The sequence below is a fragment of the Eutrema salsugineum genome, unplaced genomic scaffold (genome assembly GCF_000478725.1).
Source record: "Eutrema salsugineum unplaced genomic scaffold, Eutsalg1_0 scaffold_12, whole genome shotgun sequence".
Lineage (NCBI taxonomy): Eukaryota > Viridiplantae > Streptophyta > Magnoliopsida > Brassicales > Brassicaceae > Eutrema > Eutrema salsugineum.
Genome location: NW_006256895.1, coordinates 3,995,163 through 4,012,414, shown reverse-complemented (window position 1 = coordinate 4,012,414; position 17,252 = coordinate 3,995,163). Strand labels below are relative to the sequence as shown.

The window sequence follows — 17,252 nt, the reverse complement described above, 5'->3', positions numbered from 1 at the left end:
GAGATCCAACTGTTGGAATGTCTCCAAACCAAGTGCATTTGAAAGCTGGTTGATTCTTCTATAAGTTGTCCAATTTTGAGGGTGATCAGACAATGAGAAGGTCTTCGTCTCTACATGAGAGTTCTGACAGTTTGCATTTATCCAAAAGAGTATTTTTGTTCCAATTTATGCCTCTTTATCCCAAATTACGTGAAAAGTCTTTTAAAATCCGAAAACATAGAAATCCTTTGAAAACCTTTGAAAATGGAGTAAAAACACCTGTAAAATACATTAAAGTGATCCATAAAAATGGTCAAAATCCTGTGTTATCAACTCCCCAAACTTAGTCTTTTGTTGTCCTCAAACAAAACAAAGGCCAAATCTCGGTGAGAGGTTTGAAATCACAGCAACTAAAAAAGATCTCAGAGACCAATCTTGTAGACCAATATCAATCATCATGCATCAATCAGGAATAGCCTAGAAAATTCTCACTAGCAATACGGGTATAACTAGTGCGTTAATCCGTCATGCGGAAATCTATTGCACTAAGATCTAACTTCCAGTCAACTAGCTCTTAACATTCATTAAGAATTTTGGTGGTTCTCATCAAAGAAAATTTAAGCAAGGCAATCTAGGCTAGGTGTGAAAAGGGTTATTCTAGGGGTAGACTTAAAGTGTTTACGGGTTACCTGAAAATCTGGAGGATGCAAGATATTATGCAAAACCGCAAGAGAGAGTGACGCTGTTGGTATCCACAGTTTTCAGTCACTTTCTTCTTGCCATAGATTCTTGGTCTTCTTCCTCAGGTTCTCTCCTAACTCCCCCAGACTTAGTTTTTTGTAAATCTTTCAAAACCATAGCCCTTCAAACGAATAGTGGTTGCTTCTTGCTCCAAAAATTTCGACAATCTAAGACTCTTTAGGCTTTTTGTTTCTCTCTCTTTCATTAATTTAATTTTATTTTATTTTATTTTTTGAGATGAGGGAACACCTTTAGATATAGAGTCATAGAGAGCACAAAATTACCAATAGAAATCAGTCTTGTAAAGCTTAATAAGGTTTCTGATACTCTTCCTTCCCAATTCCATTCAGTCTTCCCCGTGAGTGACTGAAAACTGTGTCGCTCCTCTTCTCTCCGACGTTTTTGCACATATCTGCTGATATAAACTAAAGATAGAATGCATATTGAAAACGAGGGTTTTGGGTTTAGGGTATGGTACCAGATAAAGATGAACTGGCCACCTAGGATGACAAAGACTGATAACAATGAGTGTAAAAGACGTCCTAGATGTATATCTCGATGCCTGCCTAAAATCAATGATGAGAAAATTAGATATCAATATTAAGGTCAAATAAATTGAGCTAGTATATCCTGTCAGAAAGAATCTCCATGAATAGAAGTCCTCTGGTGGGAGTTCGTAGTGCAAGTACTCTAGCTACCGCTTAATCTAGTGCTAACCACAAATGAGCTATCATGCGTAGTGTAGAAGCGTGCAGGTCTAAATCATCATAGTTTGTGTCAAACATTCCTGAAAAATACTTGAAATTTTGAAAGCAAAAGCAAGAAAATGATTAGTACGAATAGACATCCTCCCCCAGACTTAAATCACACTGTCCCCAGTGTGAAAAAGTTGGTGAGAAGATGGTGAATAAAAGTGAAAATAAATTAAGATAGAAGAAAAGAAAATGATGATAGAACCGTGATGGTCAGATGACAATGAAGTGCTGATCAATCACTCATCCTCCAATGTGTCTGCTTCGAACTGGTGTTGCTCCTGTAGGAAGGTGACAATGCGCTCAAAGCGTCGTCCTTGTCTCTCAACGCTGTGCTCCAGATCAGAATGTGTGTGTGACGATGTCGATGATGAAGTGTGGCCGGTCGAAACAGATGGCTGAAAGTGAGCACGGGCTGCAGGTGCATCGCGGTTTGCCTTAGCCACTATGTATTGGCCGATGGTGAATGGTAGACGAAGCACAAATGGTAAAAACTCATCAGGTTCCGGAGTCCATCGCGAACGTCCTACATTACACAATCTCGGGACTGATGCTGAGGGTAAACAGACTCGGTGCTCCTCGGTGCCAGTGCAATACTTGTAACCGAACATGTCTAGATCGAAAGCGGCACGAGAGATAGATCGCGAGAGAGATAGAGTAGGTCATACCAGACGTCGGGAAGTGGATCATCAGATGAGAAATCAAATCATACAGCCTGTAGTATTGCTGTAATAGCGCTCCCATAAGCTGGAGTAGCGTCCTCGCAACCATGTAAATCATGCTTCACCCTCACCATATTATGTGCTATGATCTAGGCAAAGCAGGCAAGTCGTGGGTCGTCCATAAATGGCATCTGAAGTGTAATGAGCTCGGTCTTCAAAACACATCCCATGTTGGCTCTAGAGAAAATCGTGTGTGCTAACAGTTTTTGCACAACTCTCACTGCAGGATGAGTAAGAAGGGCTGACTTGGATCTCCCGCTATCATAGACGCCATAACCCATCTCTCTCCATAAGTCAAAATCGGGTTCTTCTTCAAGGTGAATGCCATCAGTGTATGGAAGCTTAAGAGCTTCACAAAGTGCAGAAATGGTGAGTGAGTAGGTCTGTCCGCGGATAGAGAACGACAAGATGCCGTCAGATGCTCTGGGATTCCTCCTCTTCGTGTGGTGGAGGGTGACAGTTGCTAAGAACTCACGGACTAGCTCAGGATAAGTTGGAAGGTTCAGCTCCATGTAGGGTCTCAGCTTAAGTGCATCGATGAACCAGATTACATCTTCTCTAATCCCAAGCATCTCGAGTGTATGATAATCAATGCAGGGTGTCGGTTTGATGTTCAGCTTCTTGAAACATCTTGGATAGTCCACTCTCGGTTGGTATCTTTCCCAACATATCGAATCTGTGGTGGCTCGGGAATTGCTCGTGTTTCTCTTGAGTGCTGGAGCAGCCTCATCACGTAGTTTCTTCTTCTCGGTCTGGCTTGGTTCAGCATGTACTCTCCAGGAGTACTATCATCAGGAATTTCCTCAGAGCTGTCACCAGTGCGATGGCTTGTTCGGGATCTGGTTTGTTCCATTTTTCCTATAAAACGAGATGATTCTTGGAAAAAGAGTGAATATGGATGCTTATTTTAACACATTAGCGATCAGTTATACTAATCATAGTATCAAGAGATTAGTTAAAACCAAAAGCAAGCATAATTGACATTGAATCAAAGAAATCGAGTAGTTCATGACCAGATTCGGATTTTTGATGTTCTCAACATAGAAATCTTCTAAAAATTGGTTTAAGTGAGCAATTTCCATATCAAATCTATAGGTTACCTAATACTAATCACTAATCACTAATCACACAAGACTAAATAAAATTCATCAATTTTGCTGTTCCAAATTCGTTTTTTATAAAGCATGTAGAATCCAAATCTCAAAAATCTCAATTCCTCTTAAGCTAGGTGTTAAAATTGATTTTCAGATAACCTAGAAGGATAATCTATTGTTCTTAAGCTATTTCCACCATTAATAAACCAAGATTTGTGTTTTTTAAGGAAACCCTAAATTCCAAAATCAATTAAAAATGGCGAGTTTGAGCTTCATACCTTGCTGGAAAGAGAGATTTGATGATAGATTTGAGATCAGCTTTGAAAAAGAGTGAGGTTTGGGCCAAGAATTTCTTAAAAAGCTTATGAATTGAAAAAGATGTTCTATCTCCTAAATCTCCAAGTCTTTCTTGTCTTGTACGCAACAGGGGATTAAAACTTACGGAAAATCTTAACGGGCTTTTCCGGGAATGTTCCGGGAATCATCGGAAATCACCAGGAATCACCGGGAATCACCGGGAACTTTTGAAAAGCAGCAGAAGTCCGTGTTCCCGTCTCAACGACCAATGGCCGCGGTTAAGAGACGCGCGACCGCGGTAATCATAAGCTCGGTCGCGGTCACATTCACGATGCCGCAGTCAATGATGCTTTCGCTGCGGGTCGGTTGGTCGCGACCGCGGCCCATTTTCCTGCGGCCTTCGTCAAACTTTCAGGTTTCTACTGGGCCGAGCAGCTAAAAACCTCTCCTTCTTTCTCGGTTTTTCTAATTTTCTGATTTTTTTTTGTGTTTTTATTTTATAAAAATACCTGAAACTTGAAAAGAAAAAGAAACATAAATTGTAAAAAAGAAAAGAAAACTAAAAGAAAGAGTACCTAAATGGGTTGCCTCCCATTAAGCGCTTTTGTTTTAAGTCGTTTAGCTCGACGTAGGCATGAAAGATCAGGCTGATTTGAATGGCACTCCACTTGATGTGCCTTTATCATTTCCGGTCGCTGGAGGTTTAACTTCTTCTCCTTGAGGAGCCGTCTTCTTTCCTTTACTCTTCTTTCGGACTTTAACGTTGTTTAAAACCCTTTTTGTGTTTTCGATCAGCTCCTGGATTTGGTCCTCACTAGTGTCTGTTGCATCTGGTGGAATGATGATCTTGATCTTTGCAAAAGCTCTCGGCTTCTCCTTTTCTTTCTCTTTTGGCCGGTTTCCTTTGCTTGGAAAATCATCTAGGACAGTCGGATAAAACCTTCTGCGATCTACATTGAGGAAGACAGCATGCCGGTTTGCGTGATCGATTACTGCTCCTACAGTAGCTAGAAATGGTCTCCCAAATATGAGTGGTCTCTCCTTGTCTTGATCCATTTCCAAGACTTGGAAATCTGCTGGAACAATCTTGTCCCCTACTAGAACTTGTAGATCATGAATCGCCCCTTCAGTATCTTTTTGAGATGAATCTCCGAAGATAACCTTGACCGTCGATGTCCTTAAGATTTTTATGCCCAATTTTTCGGCAAACGTCTTTGACATGATGTTGACATTGGCTGCGGAATCGCATAGACAGTCTGTGAACTTGATTCCTGAAATGAAACATTGGAAAACAAAACGTCCCGGATCGTCGGCTTTTGGAAGCCTTTGAAACGGTGAACGTTGAGGTACCTTGAATGATGGCTGCTTGGCATCGACATCCTTGTAAAGTGGTACAAAGATTGGGGTTTCTTCATCTTTTCCATCGATTCTGGCTTCTTCTTCGGTCAGCGTGGTTATGGCATTGCAAAATCTCTTGGGGTTATCTTCCACTTTTCCAGGAAGAGCTCCACTTTGTCTCTTCATAGAGTCGCCTGTTTGGGCAACTTGTACGTCTAGCTTTTTGACGTGCGAAGATAAAGCTTCAAACTTCCCGTTCAGGTCATTGTACATGCAGTCAACCTTCACGTTCATGTCTTTAGATGCCTTCTTGTTTCTCATAACAAGCTGTTGGATAAACTGTTCAAGTCTTCCGATTTGCGAAGCTAGCTGATTCGTTGTGACTCCTTGCTGTTGTACAAATTGATTGTTAAAACCCGTACCTTGATAGTTATATGGCTGTCGCGGCTGATAAGCTCCAGTCCCTCCGAAATTTCCACCTTGGAGCTTATTTTGGAAGGATCTTTGCTGCGGTGGGTAGTGTTGATCTTGAGGATTCTCCACATTCAGGTTGCGGTAACAGAGATTGTTGTAGTTTGCATTCCGGAAGTTGCTGTTGAGGCCATTGTTGAAACGATTTGGATATGGTGCCTGTGCTCCTACATAGTTCACTTCTTCTTCTTGAAAGGCTGGATTAATGTGATCGAATTCACTAAGTCCTTTGTCTTCTGCGCCATTGTTGGTCTGACAAGCATGGATTGGGCGATTGTTGATTTTCAAAAGCTGGCTCATCATGTTCTTCAACTCGGTTATCTCCTTGTTGTCTGTTCCGGTTTTGCTTTGTCGAGCGATCGTATTCAGGACAATCATTGCTATTGGCTTGATCCAAATTCTCGATGAAGGCTCTTCCTTGTGCTATCGTTTTTTGTCCAAAATCTCTATTGCTAGCTGTATCAAGCAAAAGTTTGTATTTTGGTTGCAAACCTCGGTAAAATGTGCTCAGCCGGCTTGATCCGGGAAATCCATGGTGAGGGCAGTCACGTTCATACTCCTTAAAACGTTCCCAGGCTTCATAGAAAGGTTCAGTCGGTTCGACCTTGACTTAGTATAGAAGTGGTTCAGAAAAGCAGTTTTACATTCTTCCCAATTAGTAATCGATCCTGCAGGCAAAGATTTCAATCAACGGTGAGCTTTGTCTGCTAATGAAAAAGGGAACAACTTAAACTTTAAATAGTTTGCTGGAACTTGGTTTGTTCTCATCATGCTGCAGAATTCTTCAAAGAGCTCGATATGATCCATTGGATGTTCATAAGGAACTCCATGGAATTGGTTTTGTTTCACCAAAGAGATGATTTGAGGCTTGACTTCAAACTCATTCCAGTTCAGAGATGGTCCTAGGTGCATCGAAATCAGCTATGCGATGGTTCCTTCCTTCTTCGGTGTTGATTTTCTTTCTGAACAGGGCGGTTAATGTGTCCATTCGGCTGCATCCCCTGGTTGTCACCATCGGCTGCATTGATAGGTGCATCAAGGTCTTCACGTTCTTCTCTCTAGCGGTTTTGATGGTTTCTTGGAGGAACCTCATCCTCTTCTCCATCTTGTCGAGCATGATCACCTTCTCTGTGATCGTTCTCTTCATTTTGTCCATGTTCGGACCCATCTTGGTCCATGTTTAAAGCTCGGTTAACAGGATCTCCAGGCTGGTCGTCGTTGGCCATTCCTTGCGTTCATCTAAGTCTTTGAAGCTCTCTTTCCTGTCTGTCTATATCATCTAGAATTGGAATGTTTTCTACAGGTATGCGCTTGGTATTCATGCAATTCAGAGAAAAACAAAAGAAGGAAAAGATAGTTCAGCAAACTTTAAGAAAGAACTAGAGATCAGGTGTCTAGAACAAAAATTAGAACAAGAAAAATAACAAAGGCAGCAAAACAAATCTCCGGCAACGGCGCCAAAAACTTGATGTGTCTACTGCGTGAGGGAACAAGTTTTACCCTTAATAAAAACAAATGAAAGCCGCAAGTGCACAGCTAATCAATTGTAGTATTTAGGGATCAAATCCACATAGATTTGTGTGCCTGGTATTCTTCTACGGTTTTTTAACTTTATGTCTAGACTAGATTGGTTTTAGAGGTTGATTGTTGTCACGGATTAAACTAAAACTAAAGAAAGAAAATAAATCTATCCACGGATTAAACTAAAACTAAAGAAAGCAAATAAATCTATCCTAAAGAGCAAGTAGAGAATCGAATGAAAGACAAATGAAACAAGCAAAATATCGAACTAAAGTAAGTAAGATGCAGATCTAAAATGAGCAAGTAAAAATCGATTGGTTTGTAAACTATGGCTAAAAACGCTGGGCTTTTGGGAACTCTACAGGGATCATAATCGGTTTTAACACTAGGGATTATAGATTGGGATTGACGGATATCACAATATAGGGTTCTAGAGCTAGAGTACGGCGGTATGACTACGTCACTGTCATGATCATAACAACTGTTTCTCGCAACCCTGTCCAGTAGGTTTCCACTATGGCCCTGGAAGGGAGAGAACGCAAGAGCTGCACAGGACTCGTCAGTACTCACGATTTCGCCGCAGGTAGGTTTCCACTCCGGAAAAATTGCCTGTTTCATTCTAGGTTGGATACTTAATGAAAACTTTCGCAACACTAACTATCTAGATCAGATACGAGGTGATCAATCAAGCATACATGGAATAAGAACGATAATAAACAGAGAAAAAGTTAAAATCCCAGATCTATAAACCTAGATGTCTTAATCGATTATGAGAGCCCCTTTCGGGAACCCTAAGCCCAACTCGGGATCTACTCAGACATGGCTGAGGTCGACATCATCATTGGTTTTAATAAAAGCAACCAAAAAGTAAAGAAAAGAGATGAAAGAAAACTTCTCTATTGAAGAACTCAGAGTTGAACAATCTTCTCTAAAAATCGCATAAAACAGCTAAAAGAAAAGGGTTTCTGTAAAAATATGAAGGTGTTGTCTAAAAACGACCTAAATAACAAGTATGTAGAGTCTTCAATACTCCACGGTCTCTAGGGTTGATAGTAGGAATTTTTCAATCCTTGATCAATTCCTCAACTACTCATGTCATTGTAGCACTTGAGGTATCAATCCAAATGGAGAGATTCTAGACACTAGAACTATGAGGAGCTATCTTAATTCAAGTCTAATAAGCAGATGAGTTGGTAACAAGGTGATCTAAAAACATAAAGCGAACAAGAACAAGCAGTAATTAAGAATTAAACAAGCAAACAAGACAAACAAAACAAAGACTCAAATTCTAATAAAGTGAAAGCTAAACCTCTAGATGTGATCATTGATTAGGGTGCTTTACATGTGAATTCATGATGCTAAGCAAACAATGCAACACTTGCAATTCTTTAGTCTAGACTTCCAAAATAGATTAATTCATTCCCATGACAGAAATCCCTTTGAAAATTACTTAATCAAGACTAATTCTCATTAGTGAATAAGCAATCAACAAGCATAAGGTTCGAAGTCTAATATGACCAGACAGCCTCTTTGTGCATCAAAATAAGAGCTAAGAAAGACTGAATCTTATACAGAGAGATAAAGCAAGCAATCACATGATCTCAAAACATTTCAACTTAGAACTATAATCTAGACTAATCCTCTCTTGAAGGCATTAACCTCTACACTAATCCATTTTCAAACCAAATCATCATTTGTGAAATATGAATCAGTGAGCATTAAGAAACAGTTCTAATATGTCATTCATGCATTAAACAATCATTCCCATGATGAAAAAGGCATAAACCCTTAAGTTAGCTCATTCAGGCATTTCATCAAACACTTTTGGTGCATTAAATGCCTATGATCTAGATCCAAGTGATTCTCAAGGATCTAGCTTTAAGAGCAGCTAACTAAGGAAATGAAATGAGAATCTAGACCCTAAACATCACAAATCAAACATCTAAGCACCCTAATCTACAAATCTAGAAGCTCAAAAGATGACTACTCACTAATCATGATGAACACATCATTTCCTTTGCAAGAGGTGATGTTAATCATGATTAGAAGCAAAGTTGATATGATGCAATGACAAGAAACAGCCTTAAGATGATTAAATCAGCAAGATATCTCTTAATCAAAAACGTTTTTACACTAAAAAGAAAAGAAAATTAGAGAGAAACTAAGATAGAAGATAAGATGTTTTTTAGGGTTTTTTCCCAAAAAAGTATTTATATTAAGTGTTATGGACCGGGTCAGCCCCGAACAAACCGGGTACTGACCCGGCTTTAGTGGGTAAAAATGAGGTTTGCCACGGTCTAGCAGCTCTTGGTCAAGCCGTGGCAAGTAACCATGTCAAGTCCCAAAGCTTCTGTTCTTGGATGAATCTTGGTGCCACGGGTTCCCTTTGGTCGTGATGCATGGCCGTGTCAAGTCCCGAAGCTCTGAAGGATCCCAAGTGTTGTCTTGCCACGGTCAAGTGTAGACCGTGGTGTGGAGACCGTGTCAAAACCCGAAGGATTGCATCAAGTGCCACGGTCAGATGTGGACCGTGGCATTCCACCGTGCCATCCATACACTTAGCACAATTTCCACGCTCTTGGTGCTCGAAGGATAGGTGTGTCTCTATTCTTCCGGAACTCACGCCTCACAACCCAAATGGAACAATCTCAACTGTTCTGGAAAGAGAACTCAATTATCTCGAATCTTGATGAAGAAACCCTCAGCGCTTGGGAAATGGAAGGTTCCCCGGAGGGCTCATCTTTGCAGTACATTGACACGGGCAGAAAGAGGTTTCTAGACATGTGTCCATTCCGGAAACGTTATCTTCTTGATCATGGCTTCAAATTGAATGATCTCAAATGTTCTGGAAAGAGGAATCAAATATCTAAAATCTTGATGACGGACTTGTAGACTGAATCGGTCTGGAAGTGCATCGTCCTTTGCAATCTTCGGAGCTCATCGGGTCGGTCCAAAACGGTAGCGAGACAGGCGTGTCTTCCGGTGAGCTTAACTCTCTACTCACGCCTCCAAATTCTATGATTCTACCTGGTCTGGAAACATGATTCAATCTTCTCCAAATTTGATGAAGCACCCGACAACTGAATCAGACCGGAAGGTAACCCGGACAGGCGATCATTCAGGAGTATCGGATTCCTCCGGAATGGATGCGAGAGAGGTCTGTCTTCCGGTGACCGTATCTTTCAGCGCAGTGCTCCAAATGCCCTGATTCAACCTGTCCTGGGTTGTTGACTCAATTATCTCCAACGTTTCTGAAGACCCTGTAAGCTGAATCGGCCGGCAAGATTTTCCGGTGACGCGATTTCTGAAATGTATCTGCACCCGGGATTTTTGGCCGAGAGACTTGACCGCGGTACGTGTTTTTGGCCGAGAGAGCAACCCGCGGGAAGGATTTTGGCCGAGAATCTGGCCATCAGTACATCATTTTGCCGAGAAACCCAAAATTGCTCCTTTTCACCATTTTTGATAATTTTAACTCCATTTCTTCATCTGAATCACATCCTCCACTCCAAATAAGCTCCAAAAGCACCTGTTTAACACTCCAAACCATGCAAAACTCTCTTGGACCTAATGCAATCTCCTAAGTCCTAAAACAATGCCTAAAGACCTAAAATGCATGAGATAAGACATGATTTGGACTATAATATGTACACTAAATGATGCAATTTATGAATATATCAACTCCCCCACACTTGTCCTTTGCTTGTCCTCAAGCAAACAAGAACAAATGAGAGAGAGAGGTTGGATGCATGGGAGTTCATATTTTTTTAAAGAGAGATCATCATTAAAAGAATTCAAAGCTCATTGTTCAAGTCACCAATTCTAGACTGCAATGCAAACTGGTTTACTCATAAAAATTAGCCATACTTATCACCAAATGAACCAAACTCAAGCACCAACCTTCACAAGCATTCCTAACCTCAACCTTTTGACATTCATTTAAAGTTTCAAGTGGATCATGTTCATAAAAATCAAGTGAATTCATTTGGCTTGGGACTGGGTTTTGAGATTAAAATGATCTCAATCAAGAAACTGGTACTCCATGCAAGGGGGTCACTCAAAAATTAGTAGACTTTAGTAAAATGCTAAGGGTAAAAAGCAATGGATGCATACAAAGATAGAACTACATCTACCCCACACCCAAAATGCTTTTCACACTCAACTTTAAACCTTTCAAGACTCTTTCTCTAGTCTACTCACCCCAAATGGCATTTTATCCTTGACACTCAATCAGCTCTCATCACTCTCTTCATTTCATCTCTTAGGGGAATGCTTTCTTTAACAACCACTTAGTGAGTTTCTTTTCTTTAACACACAAGCTCTTCTTTAATTCAGCCTCTTTTTGAATCTTTTCTCTTTTCTCTTTTTTTTATGAGACTCTTTTCATTTCAACACATGAAATTTACATTTCAGCACACACTCACTTTCTTTCATTTAAGCATTCATTCCCCTAACCAATCCGGTTCTTTCCACTTTCATCACTCAGATTTTTTTCTTTTCAGCTCACACACTCAAAATCAATGCTCTCACTTTCACCTAAACCAAGACTAGCCCTTGATGTTGGACTAGTATCTACATGCAGCACTATCTTTGTCGCTCTAAACCCAACACTTTTTACCAAGTCTACTAGAAACAAGGCCTCACAAATCATGCACACAAGAAGGGTGTTTAGGCTTCAAAGAAAGGTTTGGCTAAAGGCAGGGAACTGTCTCAAGATGAGAGATCAGCTATTTGAGCTAGCAAGAGTGATAAAAAGGGATAAGAAAGCTCAAATATGTATGTGGTACCCATGAATTCACAATGATATGCACAAACATGATAATTAGATGTCAAATTCAAGGGTTCTCACTTAAGCAAGGTTGAGGCTATTCACAACTTGATTCAGCTAGCACAGAAGTATTGAGACACCAGTTCAAAGCATGGTTCACACTTGATTTCATACCAGTTTTGCAATGCCTTAAGGGACCAAGCTTTTAAAATGATGCTCTCTTGAAGAAAAAAAATCTATCATTACTCCCATTTGCATATGATGCAACCTATATGAAAATGCAAACTAGACTCAACCTAAAAATGTGAAATGCAACTAGAATGAACATTTTTGTGAAAATTTTTCTCATTTTTTTTTTATTTGTTTTGGTTTTTATATGCACTTAGATGAGATGCATGATCAAATGAGACTCAAGATGCAAAAAAAAAGAAAATAAGAACAAAATAAACATGATTAGTAAACATGAAATCCCTCCCCCACACTTAAATAACACAGTCCCTTGTGTTATAAAAGCATAAGAGAGGAGTGAAAGGCAAAAGCAAGAAAGATGCAAAATGAGAAATAAAGAACTAGATGCATATGTACAAGGGGTTTGGAGTGTTACCAGATTTGTTTTTGATGGAAGGGAGTAGTGGAATTGTGAATCTCAGGAGGCTAAACATCACTGGAAGTGTCCTAGTTTTGATGCTGCTCCTTGCACTGATCTTAACGTGCTTGTAGTGAGGTCTTGATCTCGTTTTTGTGCATTGTTCCTCTTGCCACCCCCTGTTGCCACGGTCTGGAAGCTCATCTGGACAGCCCGTGGCATTCTTTTGTTCTTCCTCTAACACATTGCCACGGCTTGGATGTGACCGTGGCAAAGAGACCATGGCAAAAGCCGAAGGTTCTGCTGCCTTAAAACATGTTACCACGCCTTGAATCTACCCGTGGCATTCCTCCCGTGGCAAAAGCCGAATGGTGGTCTATTCAAAATTCAACTTGCCACGGTTCAATTCTGGGCGTGGCAATCTCCCCATGGCAATCACCGAAGGTTGGCATCCAAGAAAAAGCCTCATGCCACGCCTGGGTCAAGCAGTGATTCATGGTCGTGGCAAACTGTGAACTTAGCCAAATTTTGCATTTCCTTGCATCTTGTCCACTATTCCTTGAGGCCAAAGAACACCAGGTCATCTGTAACCTGAACACACTCCACAAGACACATCAAAACATCCTAAAAACAGCAAAAGAAAACATTAAAAAGAATATTTACGAAGGATAAGCTTGGGGTGTCTCCCAAGAGCACTTTGTTTAAAGTCACTAAGTTTGACTTCTTACACTCTTTTTAGTGAGGGAGAGGAGGAGCTTTGATGCTCCTTGTCTTGTCCATGAATTCAAGCATGAGGTCCTTGATCATCAGCTCTTGGACATTATCAGATCCTTTGTCTTTGAACTCTGGTGTGAGGATAGCTCTGACTTTGGCAAATGGTCTTGATATTCCATTGCCTTTAAACTTGTATTCAACAGCTCCACCATCAAACTTCCAAGGAGTGAGAGTTAAGACTTGAGAAGATGACTCAAGAGTGAATGATTTGGTGCTTGTTGGGTTCTTGTCTTGAGACCCTGAACCATTGCTTTTGTTGCTGCTGACCTCCTTCTCACTTGGTGTGGGAGAAAAAGATTCCAAGCAAGCTCCATCATCACTAAAGAAATCTCCTTCAAACTCAAGATCAGGTCTTACTAAGGATTCTTTCTTCTTCTCAACAGATGGAAGGGGTTGAGCTTCTTCTATAGTTCCAATACTCCCCACATACTTCATCTCATAGTGTTTCAACTCATCAGAATCATCAGATATAACCCCACAAAATCCAGCAAGAGGAGGTTTAAGGGGATAAGATACTTCATCATCTACCTTGGTAAGCACCACTCTTTGAGTATCAAAGTCCATCCTTGCTCCTGTGGTGTTCAGAAATGGAGTTCCAAGCAGAAGAGGTAGCTCTTTGGTCTTTTTCATCTTCATGACTACAAAATCAGTTGGAACTGTGCATTCACCAATCTTTAATGGATAGTCTTCAAGGATTCCATATGGATTCTTTGAGGATGAATCTCCAAAGGTAATTGACATGGGGTGATGCTTAAGACTCTTGATCCCTAGTCTCTCCACCATGTCTAAAGACATTACACTGATGCTTGATCCAGAATCATACAAAGCATTGTCCACTTTCAAATTTACAAGAGAGCATTAGATGGAGAACTTTCCTGGATTGCCAAGCTTGGGAATAGATTTGGGTTTCACCCTTGTTGAAACAGTACTAGAGACTCCATCAGATGTCCTTCCTTGAACCATTCTCTGATCTTTTCCTTCAGCAATCTCAGAATCATTCTTTTTCATATTAAAACAAGCTGATGAATCTTGGTGCCACGGGTTCCCTTTGGTCGTGATGCATGGCCGTGTCAAGTCCCGAAGCTCTGAAGGATCCCAAGTGTTGTCTTGCCACGGTCAAGTGTAGACCGTGGTGTGGAGACCGTGTCAAACCCCGAAGGATTTCATCAAGTGCCACGGTCAGATGTGGACCGTGGCATTCCACCGTGCCATCCTTACAGTTAGCACAATTTCCACGCTCTTGGTGCTCGAAGGATAGGTGTGTCTCTATTCTTCCGGAACTCACGCCTCACAACTCCAAATGGAACGATATCAACTGTTCTGGAAATAGGACTCAATTATCTCGAATCTTGATGAAGAAACCCTCAGCGCTTGGAAAGTGTAAGGTTCCCCGGAGGGCTCATCTTTGCAGTACATTGACACAGCCAGAAAGAGGCTTCTAGACATGTGTCCATTCCGGAAACGTTATCTTCTTGATCATGGCTTCAAATTGAATGATCTCAAACGTTCTGGAAAGAGGACTCAAATATCTAAAATCTTGATGACGGACTTGTAGACTGAATCGGTCTAGAAGTGCATCGTCCTTCGCAATCTTCGGAGCTCATCGGGTCGGTCCAAAACGGTAGTGAGAAAGGCGTGCCTTCCGGTGAGCTTAACTCTCTACTCACGCCTCTAAATTCTATGATTCCACCTGGTCTGGAAATATGATCCAATCTTCTCTAAATTTGATGAAGCACCCGACAGCTGAAGCGGACCGGAAGGTTCCCCGGACAGGCGATCATTCAGGAGTATCGGATTGCTCCGGAATGGATGCGAGAGAGGTCTGTCTTCCGGTGACCGTATCTTTCAGCGCAGAGCTCCAAATATCCTGATTCAACCTGTCCTGGGTTCTTGACTCAATTATCTCCAACTTTTCTGAAGACCCTGTAAGCTGAATCGGCCGGCAAGATCTTCCGGTGACGCGATTAATATATCTGCTCCCGGGATTTTTGGCCGAGAGACTTGACCGCGGTACGTGTTTTTGGCCGAGAGAGCAACCCGCGGGAAGGATTTTGGCCGAGAATCTTCGGCCATCAGTACATCATTTTGCCGAGAAACCCAAAATTGCTCATTTTCACCATTTTTGATAATTTCAACTCCATTTCTTCATCTGAATCACATCCTCCACTCTAAATAAGCTCCAAAAGCACCTGTTTAACACTCCAAACCATGCAAAACTCTCTTGAACCTAATGCAATCTCCTAAGTCCTAAAACAATGCCTAAAGACCTAAAATGCATGAGATAAGACATGATTTGGACTAAAATATGTACACTAAATGATGCAATTTATGAATATATCAAGGGTTACGGAATTGAGGCAGAGAAATGAATTTGGGCTTCAGAAATATGGGCTTTTAATCGGAGTTGGCCGGCCGCGGTCGAAAGTAATGTGACCGCAGGAAACAGAGGCTTGGCCGCGGTCGTGAAGCTTGTGACCGCGGTCGCGTGACTTGCTGGCCGTCTTCGATTGTCTCTGGGGCAAATGGAATATCTTGAGATCCAACCGTTGGAATGTCTCCAAACCAAGTGCATTTGAAAGATGGTTGATTCTTTTATAAGTTGTCCAATTTTGAGGGTGATCAGACGGTTAGAAGGTCTTCGTCTCTCTATGAGAGTTTTGATTGTCTGCATTTATCCAAAAGAGTCTTTTTATTCCAATTTATGCCTCTTTATCCCAAATTACCTGAAAAGTCTTTTAAAATCTGAAAACATAGAAATCCTTTGAAAACCTTTGAAAATGGAGTAAAAACACCTGTAAAAGACATTAAAGTGATCCATAAAAATGGTCAAAATCCAGTGTTATCACGGATCTAAGATGATCAGGCGTGAGAACAAGGTTCCCGAAAATCCTGATGCCCCTAAATCTACTTGAACAAATACTTAACTAGATGGATTGAAGGCTGCGTTGAGTTTGATGAGAAGAACTCAATAAACCGAAAGAAAAGATTCAAGAGGCTGACCACTTAAGAATCGAAAAACAGTTCTCAAAAGAACAAAGAGAAAATCTCGAAATTTTATTAAGATGAAAGTGAATGAGTCCCTGAATGAAAGTACATTGCGCTTAAATAGAAGAGAAAGCAGGCGACGACCCATGCTTAGAAAATAACTAAAGACATATATGTTTTTACGGAAATAAAGAAAACGTTTGAATGACTCTTCGGCTGGCCCTTGACCGACTCTTGAACTTCTTAGCCGAAAATGACTCCTAAGCTTCCATCCCATGAATCAGACCGTAAACGAACCTAGGTCGAGAGATGGGCAATGGACTTAACCTCGTTAAAACCCCACCCGGTAAACCCATTGGAACAAACCCGGGTGTAAGGAAAAAGAGTATTAAGCCATCACCGGACCAGATTAGCTATAGCCGGCGTTCGTGAGCACGGTCACAATCTTGGGTGATGCTGGGTCGCGTGGTCCGTCCTTGATCCCTTTAGGCACAGCTTGAACCGCCCCTGCCAGCTTCGTAGCCTTGGATCGCGTCATGGGTCCTTCTGGTACAGCCAAGTGGGCTTCCGGAACCTCGAATTCTTTATCTGGATCATGCTCTGGGTCCATGATCGTTTCAGACTCCTTTTTGCTGTCCGAATTGATTGTTGAATCCCGCACCTTGGGAATTGTATTGTGGTCGCGATTGGAAGCCTCTGTTTCCTTCGAAATTCCCGTTTTGGAATGGTTTTTGCTGCGGTTGGTAATGCTGATCTTCGGGATTCTCTACATTAGGATTTCTGTAAGAGAGATTGTTGAAGTTGGCATTTCGGTAGCTGTTGTTGAAACCATTATTGAAACTGTTCGGATATGGTCCATGTGCTCCTACATAGTTCACGTTTTCTTCTTGAAAGGCCGTATTGTTGTGAATGGTCTCACAAAATCCTTCATCTTCTACACCATTGGTGGTTTCACAAGCATGGACATGGCGATTATGGCTCTTGATAAGTTGGTTTATCATGTTCTTCACCTCGGTAATCTCCTTGTTGTCTGCTCTGGTCGGCTTTGTTGAACGATCATACTCCAGACAATCATTGTTATTAGCTTGAGCAAGATTTTCGATGAGAGCTCTTCCTTGTGCGATTGTGTTTTGTCTGAAATCTCCATTGCAAGCTGTGTCAAGTGAGAGTTTGTACTTTGGTTGCAATCCTCTATAGAATGTGCTTAACAATCTTGATCCAAGA

The 17,252-nt window shown here is 41.2% G+C and overlaps 1 pseudogene; it reads left to right on the top strand.

Moving 5' to 3' along the window:
* Positions 1–5,921: 5,921 nt before the first annotated feature.
* On the top strand, positions 5,922–6,011 carry LOC112089631 (annotated as a pseudogene).
* Positions 6,012–17,252: the final 11,241 nt, after the last annotated feature.